At 36.6% G+C, this 18,272-nt stretch overlaps 1 long non-coding RNA gene and 1 pseudogene across 1 annotated transcript in view; both read right to left on the bottom strand.

The window, feature by feature from the left end:
- Nucleotides 1-18,272, bottom strand: part of LOC103056370 (uncharacterized) — a 114,452-nt gene that overhangs the window by 67,474 nt on the left and 28,706 nt on the right. The window lies entirely within an intron of this gene.
- Nucleotides 17,105-18,014, bottom strand: LOC148213788 (zinc finger protein ubi-d4 pseudogene; annotated as a pseudogene).

The raw sequence follows: 18,272 nt of genomic DNA on the forward strand, positions 1-18,272 counted from the left end.
AACTTAATCCCATTATGAGCATCTTGCCTACCGAAGACATGGTAGATACGTGAGATGGATAACAGCTAAGTTTTTGCAGCACTTAGACATACAAGGAAAAGATTCCTATACTAGCTGTGGAGAAGTTGAAGGGTACTGAATATATAAGAAAAGTTTGCAAAATTAATAAAACTAAATTGTTTTAAAAAACTTACTTCTAGTTTTAAATTAACTATATAGGCAATAGTAAACTGAGTAAAATCTCATTTCATTATTTTGTAAACTACTGGAAATTTGCTTCATCAACAATGCTTTCCTTTTGTCTTGTGCTATAAGATTGTAGCATACATAAGCTTTCCTAATATATTGTTACCAGATTTTAATTTGTTCTTATTTATTTAAATAGTAGCCAATGTGCGTGATACCTCTCAAGACTCTGAAACGAGAATCTTACAATCTAAAATCTGATAAAGAGGGAGTGGAAAAAAGGAAAAGAAATGGAGACAGTGGAAAAGAAAGAAAAAAGAAGAAGGTCCAATTTCTATTCAATCATTAGGATAATATAAGGAGAGGTCTTCTTCAGCAAGAGGTACATCATGCATGCATAAAGCAGATGTTTTCAATATTTGTGCCCTGACTCTGGAATGCCCTTCTTTCCATTATACTCTTTCCACTCAAAAGTATTTTTGTTTTTTAATTTATCATATTTGTGCCTGTTGGTTACAGAACTGTATTTACACATCAGATTAAGCCATGTTTGTTTTAACTATGATTTACAGTATCTACTCAGCTTCAGTTGGCTAGGTGCATGAAGCTGAATTCTGTCCTAAGCTATAAAATACAGCCAGTTTGGTCTAGTGGTTAAGGCACCAGGCTAGAAACCAGGAGGCTGTGAGTTCTAATCCTGCCTTAGGCATGAAAGCCAGCTGGGTGACTTTGGGCCAGTCCCTCTCTCTCAGCCCAACTCACCTCCCAGGGTTGTTGTTGTGGGGAAAATAGGAGGAGGAAGGGGTATTAGGTATGTTTGCTACCTTGAGTTATCTATAAAAATAATAAAGATGGAATAAAAAAAATCTTTAAAAAAAATTATGAACCAGGGTGGTTAGGTTTGTGCAACATGCTAAGTAACCTCATTGTGACTTAGTGCAAAGCATAAACTCTGGCTTATCATGTCTAAGACCTGCCTAGGGTATGGCGTAGTTTAATTTGTCCATACTTATGCACATGGACAAATGTGCCTAAGCACATTTCTTAGTATCCTATGTAGGGTTAATTTACATTCTAGTTGTAGCTTTTTTCATATTTCTCCAGGAGTTACCCAAAGACAGGCTCTAACTTAGAAAGCAATATATTTGGAACATACAAGGATAAGAATCTGATCCCAGGAGAAAACCAGCTTTGAAAGCTAAACTCAACCATCATATGCTCAACCTGGTTGAGTTTAGATAGCAAAGTGCATTAACTATTAAAACAGTATAGTTTTAAAGAGTGAGGGTCTGATTGATGGGGATGGGTAGGTTAAAAACTGTGACTAATAGACAAAAAGCAATGTGACTCAAAAGCATTTGAGGAACTTCATCCTATCCTTTTAGTAGATCCAGTGAGCCTTTATCTGTTCCACACTTACGGCAAACATGAACATTGAGGTTGGGACCTGGCTGTTGAGAGGCAAATGCTTCTCTTTTAAGCTATAAAAAGCATTTGCAGAAGTGCTCCACAAAGCACTCCTCTGAACTTCTCCTCAAATGTAACAAGGCACAACATCCCATTGGAAATTCAGTGCATTTGCTGTAAGAGCTTCACCACACTGTTTGAGCATCTGCAGGCATATACAGAAGGCACTTCACTTTGGCAGCAATTCTAGTAGAAATTTCTCCTGTTCACACACGTATGTATGTATGTACACACAGAAAGTAGTTTAGTCATATTGTGAAATACTGCATCAAATGCTTCAAAGCCCTATTGTCTATAAAGAAGAAGGGAACAATGTCATATGCTTGAGGAAATTCATGTCTTTTCATCATCAGCCACCTTGTACTTTGGTGTTACATCACGTATTCAATTTTGATTTGCCATTCATTTGGTGAAATTTGAGTAATTCGTTAACTGTGATTTTTCTTTTAATCTGTGGGTGCCTTGTTCTGTACTTGTCTCATTTTGGTTCAGTTGGAGAGTCAGTCTGGTGTAGTGACTGAGGTAACGGGCTAGAAACCAGGAGACTATGAGTTCTAGTCTTGCCTTGGGCATGAAAGCTGGCTGGGTGACTTTGAGCCAGTCACTGTCTCTCAGCCCAGCTCAGTTCACAGGGCTGTTGTTGTGGGGAAAATAGTGGGTGGGAACATTAAAAGAATGTATGCTGCTTTGAGCTGACCAAAAATAAAGGGAGGATAAAAATCTAATAAATATTCACTGGCACATTTTTATTTCCATGTTCTTATTTTATTGGATAGTAAGCCTTGTTTTTGTATGTTTTTCTTAGTGAAATGAGAAATGAGTATCCAAACCATTTCCTCCAGCCTTGTGCTTCCATCTGTCTCTTCTTCCATGATTGACACCTGGGCAACAGATGGTGCAATGGCCCAGAATATTTGTTAAATTAGTGTGAAAGCACTGCCAGGTTGTTGGATTCTTTGGCCATGAACTTTGTAGCACTAAGGACCAGTTAGAGAAAATGATGATTTCTGAAACTTATTGAAACTGAGCCAGTTGGTCTTGGGTTTTGTGTGGTAAAGGATGACGTTTTGGGACTTTTTGAAAGTTTGTAAAAGGATATCTTATTAAATGTTGTAAGCCATTTTGATAACTTCCTCCTGGGTTTTAATGGCTTTTTTTAGTTGATTGAAGATGAACAGGTCAATATCCCAAATGGTGTTCAGAAAAAGACTGCTGAATTTAAGGGAGTATTTTTCCAGATAAATGGAAGACGATTGCAGCTTTAAATAATCTAAATTACCCCAAATAAGCCATTTAAAACACACTACAGTAAACAAATGACACTAAGACAGACACTTAACTGATGGAAAGTATGGTTCAGTTGTGTCCTAAGTCCTGAAAGTGACAGTAAAAAGCCAGATTTTCACCTGCCACTGAAAGACTGTCAGCCCGTTGAGGTAATCCTGACAAGAAACACCAGCCATGAGTACTAATACTACCTTTATTGTAAGGTTACAGTAACAGAATCTTGCAAGTACATCCTCTCCTTTACAATCCAAGAAACTAGGGAAAGTCCCTTCTGAAACGTTTGCCATGCTCCCATTGCTTCTGCAGGCTAAGCTGCCTCTTATCTGACCGTTGCCTAATCTGTGGTTCCTTCTCTTCCTTTCTCCCAAGGACATTCTCACAGACCATTACAAAGACAGGCAATGTCAGCACAAGCTTGGTCTCCAGGGGAAAAATATTCCACAATCAGGGGGACATAACAGAGAAAGCCCTCTCATGCATTCCACATAATGGGCTTTTCCGGCAATGGAAAAGTGAGGATGTGCTCCCCCTGCAGATCTTAATATTCAGGCAAATGTGTACTAAGAGAGGTTCTCCTTCAATTATCAGAGCCCTAAACTGTTAAGAGCCTTAAATGTCACTATTAGAATCTTTACATTCAACAAATATAGACAGCTAGTTTTTTTAGGACTAATGTTAATATGATCTCTGAAGGGTTTCCGGATACTTTGCTACTGCACTTTGGACTAGCTGCAATTTCTGAATTGCCTTTGAGAATAAACCCATGTAGAACATCTTGAAGTAGTCCAAATGGACTACTGTGGACAAGGTCTTCTCTTTCAGGAAGGGCCATAGATGTTGGACCAGACATAAGTGACTGAATGCACTCTGGTCCACTGATGCCCCTAAGCACTGAATGATAGGAATGAATCCAAGAGTACACCAAGATTTAGTATCTTCTGTTTCAGAATGCAATATGTAATGAGGTATGTTTCCACATGCACACCTGGGATGGGACTGACTCCTCTAGTTCCACTGAGCTAAGGTCTGTAAGCTCTTTCTCCACAGTCTCTACTATTTTTATTTTATTTATTTATTTATTTATTTATTGGATTTCTCCCCCGCCCATCTCCCCCACAATAGGGGACTCTATATACACCCACACTCCTGGTGGAAGCCTATTTGGTACACTGCCACCACCCACTTTATTTCAAGGAAAGAAGCTCCTTTGAATAGCTTTACTCATAGTAAAGCGGCACACTTACTACCTTCTCTTAGGCTTTCATACAAATCAAGCTTAAGAAACTGCTGTAAGTGAAACCCAAAGGGAGAAAAAATTTAAAGAATGTAACAATGGATTCTGCAGGGTTTATCTAGGTAGTTGCTCTTCCAGCCAGAAATACATATGCACAACACAAATACATTCATACAGATAGAGAGAAATACACATGCATACCAAGGGCTAGAAGACCCAAAGTCAGATGCAAAGAGCCTAGGTCAGACAGCCTGTTACCATAACAGTGCACAGATCGCAACTACCCCATGCCTAGAGAAGTGACCTGCTGCCTATCAACTAGGATGTGCAGATCAGAAAAAGAAGCAAAGATCTTAAGTTGGGAATATTTTATATGGCTTGAAGGTTACAACTGACACTTGTTGGATTTTTGCTCTATTTATGGTTCTTCTAGTATCACTAATAAAATTAAATTTATTGAAGAGCTGTGTCTTTGAATTTCTCCCTGCTAGCCTTTAAGATCAAGTAATGTTTGGATGAAGCCTGACATTGCTATTGATCTAATTATGATTTTTCCAGGAGGAAACAACGCCAACTTCTTCAAAGTAGGCAGCAATCTCCATTGGTTAAGGGAGACTTTAAGAACTGACATAACACCTCACTGAACATTTCCTTCCTAGCCAGTATCATCCAAGAGGGAGCAGGATCCAAAGGACTGGTAGTGGTTCAAGCTCCCTGTCCACAGGGGCATCGGAAAAAACAGACTCATTTAAACAGGACAAGCAAGTTCACAAAACATCTTATGCTAGTAGAATATGAAAAGACGTGTATGACTTATGTCTCTTTTAATTAGTCATCAGCTACAAATTGTAACTTGATTCAAAGGATCTTCCATCAACTCCAGGGTTGTGTTAGGCTTTGCAGGCATGTTGGGGGCTGTAGTTTAAATGCTGGCATGGATTTTTTAGGCACGGCCTATTTTAGAAGTGGGTTTCAGGGATGTAAAAGGGTTAAATCGGTGCCCTATTTAAGTACGCCAAATGCAAACAAAAGGTCCAGAGTTTTGGCGCTGCCCACTCTGGGAGCCACAAAAAGAAGGCTAGCAGCCTGCATGCAGCCTACCTCATCCCTCCTCTGTGTAACTGGACAGGACACTTGGAGATGCCTCTCCAACAGTTTGTTCTTCCAAAGATCTCCACAAAGCCCCTTTCAAAGCAAATTATTTCAGGACTTTCAGCATTTTCCTTTTAACTAAATTTTGGAAATAGCAAGCTGCATAAAATGTGGCTGCTTTCTTCTTAAAGTGGCCTATTTTCCCAGCTGTCCTTCTTTGTAATCTTGTTTATTTGGTAGAATGCCCCTGGAATTTACTTTCTCTGCCTCCCAGTTGGAGATGATTTGGCTCCTGTCTTTGTACTTGGACACCCATAATCTGTCTTCTTTTAGATCTTCCACTTGTGCTGACCATCAGTGGTTAGTTCCTCTTGTTCCTTTTCAAAGCTGGAAGTCTCTCACGGAAGTAAAAATAGAAAGCCCTGATGAGTAAACTAAGCCTTCAGACCTTGAGACTCCATCTCTTATTTTTAGTGAATAGTACAAAGAAGGCAGAAAGAGCAAGCAATAGGGATGCAATTATGCATGCATGTTTTCATCATTTCCCATTTTCGCTATTTTTTTTTTTTTTGGCTATTGAATTTTCCTGTTTTTTTTTTAATGAAAATGTGCAATAGGTATAGTCGCTAGAATATAAAAAGCTAGTCCAAAGTAATGTAATGTATCATTGCATGGATTGGGGATTCCCCCTCCTTTCTTTGCATCCAAGATGATAAAATACTTGCTTGAAATTTCCCTTTTCTCTGGAACTGGAACATGAAAGCATGGATTCCAGGAGTTCTTCTGCATGGTTGGGTGGTTCACTCTCTTCCCAGCCCTTTGCCTGCAACTCACAATCTTGGAATTAATTTCATGTTATATCTTCTGTGAAATGTATTGCTGCTATGGTTTCAAAATTCTGCTTGGTGTGCTGCTGAGAGGATGTTTTGGTGCAAACATCAAATGCCAAAATTAACTTGTCCAACAGTACAGTTGTTTCCAAGAGTTAACGACTCCTGTTCTTCACTAGCATTCTGTAGCTGATATGTGATAACCACAACATTAAAATAACTTATTAGAACACATAGTGTGAATTATTATACTGCTATGTCAAGAAAGCAATTTGCATTACTTTAATCTAACATACTCGGCAGTGTATAAAAATAGTCATGAATCCAGTAACTATTTTAGGTGTGACTAGGGGTTTGGTCCTCCTTATGGTATTTATTTTACTCTTTCACTAGCAAACTTGCTTTAATTAACTTAGAACTACTGTTCAGAGAAAACTAGTTTGTGGCTCTTTGAATCTTGACCAATGCAAATCTGATTTTTAACCTTTCATTCTATGCATGGCAGTTTCTGTATGACAAAGAAGAGTCAGAAGAGTCAGCTGCATCTTCTTCCTCATGTCCTTGGTGAAGGAGACCAGGCTGATAATTAGTCCCATTAAAAGTCCAATGTTCCACCACCTCTAAATAGCAGTTTCCTAGAGAGAAATTGACCAACTGAATTTCTACAGAAAAAAAAAAAATCTGCCTCTGTGTGGCTGGGAAGTGCCACAGAAGCATATCCAGTCAATATGGAACCAAGGAAGTGAGCCAAACATTTTTATTGAAAAAAGTCCTATGGAATTCTATGTCATTTACAATACATGTCCATAAAAATGCATTTGCAGCCTTAATGGATCTGTGTTTTATGCCTCCTCTGGAAGACAGATAGATGTTAATCCTATATCCTATGGAAAAGATGCAGTCTCACATAAAATGTATGTAAGCCAAGTGCTGCAAAACTAGTAGCAGTATTACAGATCAGCTTTATATTTATCTTTTTCAGACTATGAATTCTGAATGTGCTCTGTCATGTTTTGGATTCTGTGTAGGACAAATGGGATCAACTTTGTGCAAAATAATTAATAGTCACAAGTAGGACATCAGGACTCAGAACAAGGAAAAAGTAATGTTAGATCATTTCAACCTTCCAGGACACTCTGCTGCAGTCCTTAAACAGACCATTTTGGAAAAATGAGATTTTAACAGCAATGTTGAGCAAGAGATTGCTGCATTCACATACATCAAATGGTTTCAGGCGATCTCAGAAGGTCTCAACAAACACAATGGGTTTCTAACACATCATAATTCTTAATTGACAAGGTACTTATAATCTGCTTAACATGTAACCTGTATCTGCATAACCAACCTATCTTCCTCTTCCTTAAGGTCTTATCCTACTTTAAATTCTTCATCAGTTTAGCCATTCTATGCATTTGATAAATTGAGCTTCAGCTCACAAAAGTTTATGGCTTTTAATAAAATTTGTTAGTTGACAAAGGTGCTACCAGACTCTGCCTGAATTTTGGCTACCGTGGAGTAATGTGACTCTCCTTCTAGATGTCTCCAACTATCACATTTTTTCCTTTCTGAATTTAGTTTATTAAAACATTCGCTAATGTTGGATAATCGTTATTAAAAATGGTTGGTGCAGCCCATTTAACATAGACAAAATAAAATTGTGCCTGCTTGCTGTGAAAGAATAAACAGTCTAAAAAAAAAGATGGCAACCCTAATTCAATACCACAAACATGACTGAATACAAGGAATTTCAAATGCACACTTTTAGGAATTATTTAAAGCCCTCTGATTGGAAGATGAGTCTATCACTTTTACTTGTTAAGTGCTGAACTACTAAAAGGCATTACTTTTTTTTTTTTTTTAAATCTGCGCTCAGTCGTTACCGACTCTGCAGTGACTGCTTGGACGAGTCCTTTGCAGTTTTCAAGGCAAGGTGTTTCAGAAGTGGTTTGCCAGAGCCTCCTTCCTAGGGCAGAGCCCAGCTGGCGAGTGCAGGAGGCGGGGTTTCTGTTGCTTCGCGCCCTTTGCGGGCGCGCACGGTTTTTCGCGCTTACCGGCAACTGCTCCCGACTCCTTTTTGCAAGGCACCGCCAGCATTTTTCCTCCCACCGGAGTGAGAATACCCATTTATCTACTGTAAAGTATTAAATGGCATTGCTATTTTTTCTCAATGAGTAAGATACATAATTAATTACTTGTTCTTCCCAAAATGTAAATATTACAAGGTGAAAAAACATTTTGGCTGCAAGAAAGCCTTTGGGATTATCCTAGGTGGGTTGGAAATCTAACATTGGATTTTAGATGTTTAGAAGAAGAGATTTTAGAAATTTAGAAAAGAAAAGAGGTGCTGGGCAGAGGGTGTGGCAGAGGTACTGGAAAATCTGCTTGATTTAAAGTTTCCCCAGCATTTCATCATACCTACAGCCAAGTAAGGAAAGGAGAAAGACAACACCTTTCCATCCCCATTTCCACCTGGTTGCACTGTCTTCATCAGAACTTCAGAAGTCTTAAAGCTGCCAATTTTGGAGTGTCCTTACAAAGGTATTGCAACTGTGCTGTCCATCAGTATACCTGTGGTGCTGATGCCTAATTACTTTGGTCACGCTATAGCCCTAAAAATCATGGGTTGAAAAGTTGCTCCAAGGAATTTTGTATTCCTGTCATTCTCCAAGCTGTGTCTGGAATACCCATTGGAGCAAGTGTTGCTTCACTGGAATAAATGCTTCCATCTGGATGAGGTCTAGGAGTTTCTATTTTGCAGATAGGAATGGACCAGAATTAAATCAGTGTATTTACAGACCACATCCATTTCAGTTTGCATTCACTACAAAGTTGATTCCATCCCCAAGTCCATTTTCTCATAAAATCATTTGAAATGTTATCATGTAACTCTAAATATATTTAATCCTAAATATGTTTTGTATTGTTGTGTGGACTATGCATTCCTGTCTTCCATGTTAATACTCTTTACCCTTTAACTGAAAGGGGGAAAAAAAAGAATAAAAACTAAAAAAAAATTGTGTTAAAAATAAAAATAAACCAGAGACAAACAAAAGCAAAAGATCAATGTAAGGAAAAAAAACATTGTTGACACAGTGAAAAACAGTGACCAAATCTGAGTAATTTTATCATTCATTGTAGGGTTTTTCAAAGTTCTTTAATGCTGTGTTACTTCTTTACCCAAAGGATTCCCCCAAATTTAAATCCATTGATCCAATATTGTAATGACTGGTTTTATGATAATAAATAAGGCAATGGGCAATGGAAATTTCTTATGTTGTATTAATTTATATCTAAGGAAATGTGGGCAGTAAACCAACATCAGGAGTTATTGTGAACAATTACAGCATGAACCCCCACTTTCTTCAAAACCTTATGAACAAAAGGACTAATTGGGCATTCCTGCCAATGACAGTAATATGCACCAATTTGCTTACAACTGCTAACATGATTTAGAAAGATTTCAAATTTTACAATGTAATTTTAGTGGAATGGAGTGCCACTTAGTTATTCTATTTATCACCAATTCTTGATGAGTTGCTGAAACTAGTTTAAAAGGAATTCTATGCACAATGGTTGATGAGATTCATCATTTAAACCTCCTATCTTTTGAGAGTTTTTCAAGCGAAGCTGTCATGCTTGCTGTAAAAAGTTTATATAACTTTTTTGAGCTAAGATCTGTATCAGAAAAGTAGTAAAGCCTCTTTCATGCTGAAATTCCTCATGACTTCATCAGCATATCCATGTACTTTCCAACATAAAATAGAAGTGGTTGCTGTTGCTGTCTTCTGAGATTTTTTAAAAAACTTCTACATATAGCTATAGCCCTGGAATTCCCAAATAGTATTCCATCCAAGTATGAACCAGGGCCAAGTCTGTTTAGCTTTCTAGACTGGCAAACTTGGCAATGAGAAGCATTTTTATCTTCATTTTATTTATGTATATATTTGTTCAAATTTATTATAGCCACCCAACTCTAACGGCCTCTGGGTACCAATACGATGCTCCATATTGGTCTGGAGCATCACATTGATTGATCTTTGCACATTCATATCCACATTTTAATTGCCCCATGTTTGTGAACTGGAAGAATGAGTTTTGTATCTAATAAATTTTATACCACCCTAAAGTGTGAGTTGATAGTCAAAACCTTCCTTATCAAACATACTTTAAGTACTTGTCAGTAACTCTTAGATCAAGGTGCCTTATCTTTATTATTTATCAGTTTTATAAGCTTTGGTATCTAAACCAAAAAGCAGAAAACTAATTCATTGTGCCAGTTGAATTCAGTGGGATTTACTCCCAAGTTACTTTGTAAGGATTTTTTCTAAGAATGAATCTGATAAAAACCTTAATTGTTAAAAAAATAGTATAGTGCATCACATTTTGTCAAGTATTAAATAGCATTATTTAATTAATAATTAATAAAATAATAATACATTAATAATTAAATAGCAGCCTCCCTAAAAAGATTAATGCAGGTAGCCAGATACCTTTTGTTTTGCTTAATATATTGATTAATACATCAGAGGAGTTGATTTACAAGCTGGTGATGTTTCTGGCTGCTTTGAAGGGACACGTCTCGATGTTTCCTGCAGCTGAGGAGGAAAACAATAGACCAATGGCTTTAAAATGGTACTCAAACCTGTCAGTCAGGAAAACACTGATATAACCTCTCTCTTCCACCTCACCAAGGCCAGAATCCTTGTTTTGTGCCAGATATACTTCTCTTTGGAAAAGCAGGCATTATTTTCTCTAGGACCTAAAACCTAACCGGCTTTCAGTTGGACAATTTCAATTTGAGGGGTAAGGGCGCTATTAGAGTTCCATTTTAACTCCTGTTTTTGGGAGGCAAAGAGGTACTTTCATCTCAGTTGTGTGGATGGTTTGGCTTCCTTTCAAAGGAACTGTGGCAAAAGACTCCATCTCTCAACATAGACATGGCAAAACAACTCCGCTGAAGGAAATGTAAAGAAAATGAGAAAAAACAAATCTGCAGCTACGGGAAAGACCCATTACAGAGTGAAGTCAAACTGAAAAATAAAATCTACCAGGTCAGGATATCAAACAACTGAATCTGAAGTAGGAGAAGCAACAGGTAAGTGTCAAGAATCTTTTATTTCAATAATGATGGGTGAATAACGGCAAACAATATTTCTCTTTTTTTTTCTTCCTAGCGTTTTTCCTGCAGGTGCAGGGTCCTTTTTTTTTTTTTTTTCAGATCAAGCAAACAAGATTTCTTAACAACTGGACATTTTTTAAAAGAGGGCTCAAGATCAGAAATAGATCAAGATCAGTAATTTCTTCTTTGTTAGCTCTTATTGGAGGGGGGAGATCTTTGTCTTTGTTCTAATTAAATCTAAAGATAATTTTTAACATTGTAATATACTTCGTTTTAACTCTGGCCTTTCAAGGGCATATAGGACTGCAGAAATAATTTTTTTATGCAATTCTTTCTGCAGTTTCATTCACAGGCAGGATGAGCCATATGTAGTGAAAGAAAAGAAAAGCTCCTCCTCAATAACTCATTTTCAAAAGCTGAAACTAATAAAAAAAAAACCTCAAATGGAACTTTGCACAGTCTAGATTTCTACCACTTGAAATAATAAATTATATTAATTATAAGTTATACATTCCAATTATTCTGTCACTACATTTTGTGTATGATGGATTTATAAAGTTTTGCTACTTTATTACTGGGAGGAAAAAAAATGAAAAGCTACCAAGATTAAGAAACTGTATGCCAAGGAGGAGAAGAAAAAAGAAAACACCAAACAGTGTAAGCCACAACAGAGCTTAATTATATTTTCATTCATTCAAGATCAAAACACATAATCTGATTCATTGCAAAAGAAAGAGCAGCGGTTCCTTATTTACCGTGTGGGTGGCAGATCCAAACAATGTTTATTGCTGCTTATCTCACATCTTTCCTGCTACAAGCATTTTTTTCTATTCTGATTCAGGAACACCTTCGTTATGTTACAGATTCTATATGTTTCCGTAAAAAGCAACTATGCATTTCTACTTAGACATTTAATTTTTGCAAGGAATGTTCTGTAAAACAAACTTTATCTCTAGAAATGATGACTAAAAACAATCTTGTGCTAAAGATTTCAAGATTTCATAAGGTTAAAAGCTTTCACAGTATATAATTACACGTATTAGGAATAAACCTTTGGCAACAGCCAAAGCATGTGTTTAGCAACATGAAAACAAAACACATTAATCATCACACTGTAATATGATAAATACAAAAAGGGTAAATTGATATACAGTATAGAGCACAGTTTGATATGGGAACTATAATATTTCTGTGAAAACAAAGATTAGCTTCCTCATTTTGTTAATCTTGAGAAGAAAAGTTTGTATCTTAAACTATTATAAGAATGGATCTAGAGATAGAGAGATTCTAGCATTGTTCTATGCACTGCTGTGCAAGGGCTAGTGATATTGTACAGCACCTTATATTAGTACATGTTTTGAGACAGTGCAAAACTGTAACTCATTGCACAAATGGAAGCTTACCTCTGGATTCTGGTTCCATTAACATAAGTAAAAATCTTGTGCAAAATTGCACACAGAAGAGGCCATATGGATAACTTAAAATCCAACCTATAACTAAATGTCTATAAACACTGTATGTCAGATGGCATTCCAAAGGGTTTGATATTTAATATCTGTTTGAAACTCTAAATAAAATATTGTTACAATATACTGTGTCTTATCTTTACCTGTTATTTCTTTCCAAATCTAGTTTCTTGATTCTGTAGCCAAATCCATTAATAACCTGAATTCCCCTACCAATCAAATAAGCTGGCTGAGAACCATTCGTGCTTTTGAAACTTTCACAATTGACCACTGTAATATGCCACATGTTAAAATTGTAATGTCTCTCTTGATTCCAACTCAGTTCTTGGTGACTCTGGGCAGCTAACATAAAAGTTAAACAATGAACATAAAACCCATGAAAGCAAAACATAAAACGATGTCAACCGAGGCCAAACCCAACATGTTCAACAACCCAAACTATTTGCCAGATCGTCTTACCCAACATCCTGGGCCAATGCCCAGAAGAAAAGCCAAGTTTTTAAAGTCTTGCAGAAGGCCAACGGAGTCAGGGACATCCAAATCTTGGGGGATGTGCTATTCAAAAGGCAGGTGGCATGACAGAGGAGGCATGCCTCCAGGGACCCAATGGATAACATTGCTTGATACAGGGGAACCAAAGCCTGTCTACTTTGTCTGATGTCATGGGATGGGCAGACACAATCAGAGATGGGTGGTTCCATAAATAACCTGGTCCTGTTCAGGAACATAGAGATTCAATTTATTTGCTGTTACCGTTCTTTAATGTAAGTCTTCTTTTCTAAACATCATGGAGCCTGTTGAAAATTGCCAGTGCTATACTTTCTACCATTTGGAAATGAACAACTAGTACATTCTTTGGGAATATGGGTCTGAAGGACATGTTCTGAAGCACTGTGCTATTGCTAATGTTTCATAATCCTGTATTTTGTTCTGTTTTCTATTTACCCTGTGGGCCTTATCTGTAAAGTACTCAACAAATGTAAAATTCCCTAAGTCCTTTTAGCAAGACTATGCCATGGATTTCTATGAAAGCAGATTTGTCAAAATGAACTTTGATATAGCAATATTGGAAATACTGAACAGAGACTGCCTGTATCCATTTTTTTTCCAATCAAAAATCTGCACATAAACCATTTATTTCCAAAAGATGAATAAAAAAACCCAAATATTTCTGAAAGTTCCATTCAAAAAAGCATATATTAGAAGTGCTTGTGTTTTTAAAAAATGCATATAGAGGTATAAGAAAGATTTTATAACAATGAAATTCACATTTTTTAATTCTGAGGGGGAGAATTTGCATTAAAGAAGGATGTCAAAGCATTTTGTATAAAGAAGGTGCATCATGGAAATTGCAGTGGAAAATCATACATATTGGAGAAGAAGTTAGGATTCTTAAAAACTTAAAATCTTGAGGAAAGTTGTGAATGACAAATAGATTCAGATATTTGTTTAAAATGAACTTATTCAAAATAAAGATTGGATCTTCTAAAAGATCCAAGAGCAGATTATTCTCTAATTCAGACAATAAAATGGACTTGATTTATAATCAGTTCCATTGGCCCTCTTCTCACTGGGACTGAATAATAAGAATATATGGAATGTCCAGAATCTTATGCAGAATAAATATGCTTAGTTTACTATGCAAAATCATTTTAAGAGTATTTCAAATTTATCATGTGAATTCACATGTATACCGACTGTAAAGGATTTTAAAATAAATGTGCATACAGAGGAATATACACTTCCTTTGGATAAATTGTGGCACCCACTTTATACTTTACAAAGATTTTAATGTAACAACTTCAGGATAAACTATATATTCAAGATGACTGCTACATATTTACTCCACTAATTGGCATGCCAATCTTGAGTTTACAAACAAGCCTTACTGTATATCTTAGGGCAACTTTATGTATTGACTAGTCTGCTGGATTTAAATAATGTACCAGCTCTACTAAATTTGGGAAATATATTGGATATTTGATATCTTGATGGGTGTGTCCTTTGGATTTATGATCAATACATTATGTAAAATCTTCCAATTACTGAGGTAACCAAATAATGTTTAAAAAATAAGCTCAATGGGATGTTAGAAAACCTATTTTTTCTGAACCACAAAGCATAATTACATACACATGTCAGAAGCAGCAGGAACCACCTGTTTCTTTCAGAAATATGTCCCAAAAAATCCATCTCTTTTAAAAAGTTCCTTATGATGCATTCTGATCTATTTGCTTTAAAAACTGTTTTATAGCATGCACTCATCATATGGTTAATCAGAACACAGTGGTTTTTAAAAAAATTTTCATGAATATTTCTTTACTTACTATGTACTAGGTGAGGCAGGATTATCTCCCCACCCCCCCCAAAAAAGGAAATTCAAGAAGTATGACATTCTACAGCAAAATTTCTTTATGTGAACCTTGCTTAATTCTTGTATGCTAATCTAGAACTTATCATGAAAGACCCTCACAAGGGAACAGCACCGGCCAATAACCTGCCTCCTCACAACATGGAAAGTCCTATCAGGCATCATAGCTGCCAAGGTATAGGACCGTATGAAGTATGTATGTATGTATGTAATTACAAAGAGTAGATTTCAGGATGCATCATGAAAGGAGTAAAGCAGAAACCTATCAGAGAGTAATTGATGTTGCAATGTTGTTGGGGTCAGGAACTTATAGCTCTCAATCAAATCTTGATGGAAGGCCACTGAATAAGCATATCACATCTAGGCTGCAAAAATCCATATATCACTAGATGGCAACAAAGGGCTAGGGTGTTATATTTTTCCTTGCTGCCACTTAGTGCTCACCTTGATTTTTGTAGCCCAGGTATGGTGCACCCACTTCTGAAACCTCAATTAAATTTCTGAGAGTTTTAAAGGAACAGCATAGAACTTAACAACTGTCTAACTTTGCTAATGCCTGCTTCCTAAATGGAATGGAAAATGCCAAAGCAAAATTATACTTTGTGATGAATATAAATATTTGCCATCTTATCTATATCAATAATGACGCTTATTAATCAAGCTCTTGTGTACATACAAGATTCTCTGTGTTGCCAGCTATTTGTGTGAAACACTTGAATCTAACATAACAGCAAAACAAACTTTGTTTGTGATCTCTAGTAAAATTATGAAATTAACTACTTTGCACAAGCAGCTTGCCAGAAGCTTCCATGCCCAACAGGGTTATTGTGGGCTGCAAAAAGGGGTGTTTGCTGTTTTGTAGGTGGGAATCAACCTGATAAGGGTAAGATTTTTGAAAGACACTAATTAATGAGACTACTGTTATGAATGTGATATTGTGCAATTATACAGAGATACATACGCCTTTCCATTTCTAATAAATAATGTTCATTATCTTTTATTTTTTGACTGAGGTAATTGGATTAATGGAAAATTTTTTTGAAAATTAAGGAATGATTAAAAAAGAAACAGAGATTCTGGCATACAAAAATTGATCTACCAATTCTGCTGAAACTGACTTAATTTGAAATGGTTTGTAGTAGTGTTTTAGTTAATAACATGAGAAAAAAAAATAGGGGGAAACCCACCAAAAAATAGAAAAAGGCTATTTTCCACAAGCAGTATATTTCTTAGTCAAATTTAAATGCACATTGTGAAAAATCTTTTGATAAGGACTACATATAAATTCTTCCTCTGTTATGAAACTATCAAATATTGTTGTAATAACCTGTTTTGCTGAGCTATTGTTATTTCAGATATACAAATAGTGATTTCACTGCTTCCTCTAATTCTCTTCTGGCCCTAATCATCTTCATAGGGCTGGGATTTCACTGCTTCCAAACTCTTTAAGATACCTGAGACAAAATAGCACAACTTTTAACAATTACAATGCAAACAAGGGCTGCAGAAAATTTCTACACCACTTTGGATGGCTTCTGGGGTGCACATAATATGTTCAGAAGAAAGGATTCTCTACTTTTTCAAGATACCTTTATAGTGATAGTTCTGCATCAAAACAGGGGTTTGTAGTTCTTTCAACAGAACTCTAATATACCTCAAATGGAGCCTGTTACAGGTGAAATGTATTTTGAATTAAAGGAGAAGTAAACAACCTTCTATGGAGAACCCAATCAATCAGTCTTTGCAGACACAGTCTCTGTGTCTCTTGCCTTCTTATTAATCTCCTAAATACATCTCTTAAAGAAAGATATCTCCTAAATCTATTCAAACAGCCCAATTTTATTCTGCCAAAGCCATACAAATACATTTATAAGCACAATCTATATGTATTGTCCTATGATTAATCACAACAATCAGTAATAATCAGAGCAATTTATTCTGAACACAAAAGAATAATGTTCCCCAATTTAGAAGTGAGCTTGGAATCCTTCTCTGCAGATTAGTCCTGCTGTATTTGATGGAGCTTACTTCTGAAAATACATGAATAGAATAGCAGTATTTGGATATGGTCTGGAACATACTGAGCACTTTTAAGGTTCAATTAAATCTAATCGGAGAGCAATTATGCTTACTTTTCTCCTTAAAATAATTGGAGCTAAATTAAAAGTGATTTAGTCTTACCTAGTCTTACCTGTTTGTGAAAACATTTTATGCCTATATTGTGTTAAGGAAATTATATATATCATATATACATTTAAATCTTCAAGAATACAAAAAACAATTAAATGGGTACAGGAGATGTTGATTGAAAATAATTCTAAATTGTTCCACGTTTCTTTCTTTGGATGATTCTTGTAATGTTTGCTACAGATGTCACCGGCATAAGGTCTGTCTCTGTCTTTCAAAAGGGCAGAATCCAGCTTTCTCTGAGCACTTTCTTTATCCTTGGCCTTACCTTTGCCTTGCTGTTTTGGTGCGTCTTCCTCATAAACCTCATCATCCGGTTCATCCAATAAATCATCAGGTTCCAGGATCCGCTGCCCTGTGGGCAATGGAGAACTCACTGAGTCTGTTTTCACTGGTGTGAGAGATGGGCCAGATGCATTTCCTAAGAGGTGTCAAGGGGCCTCCAAACAGCTGCCATTCTAAGAGATTAAGCTCTCTTTCTTTAGGGCCTGCTAGAGTCTGGCTTAATGATAGAGAGAGGAAGTCTTGAATCCTCAGGAAGGTGAACATGGCATTTTTTCTTCCAGGGCTGAGCAGAGTAGGAATGGAGCTGGCCAGATGCCAAACCTTGTCACTTGTGCCACTTCTCCATCCAAATGTAGTAGTGACTCCAGGAATAGTAACTGAATGCTCCTCCAGCGTACAGTCAGGCATTGTAATTATAGCATTGCTCCACTGCATCCTTATAATATTGTCCACTAAGGAGCTTCACCACATTCTGTACCATTACCACCATGTTCCCCTCTGCCACCTGTGGCTGCAAAGTATGTGGGAGGACATGTGCCGATAGCCCATTTGCCAAGTCTCTTTTCTAATAGCTATTAGACAAAGCTGAAAATAAATCAGGAGTCTCTCCTTCAAATCTGGCTTTCCTTTCTTAGCCCTCTATTCCTACTGCTCACATCACCAATACTGGGAAAATAATGCTCACTTTTCAAAGTGACTATAATGGTTACAGACAGACAACATACATAAAACACTTTGAATACCTGAA

This window comes from Python bivittatus, unplaced genomic scaffold, assembly GCF_059951505.1.
Source record: "Python bivittatus isolate LINGU-HERP-01145 unplaced genomic scaffold, Pbiv_v1 ctg000850_np1212, whole genome shotgun sequence".
Taxonomy (NCBI): domain Eukaryota; kingdom Metazoa; phylum Chordata; class Lepidosauria; order Squamata; family Pythonidae; genus Python; species Python bivittatus.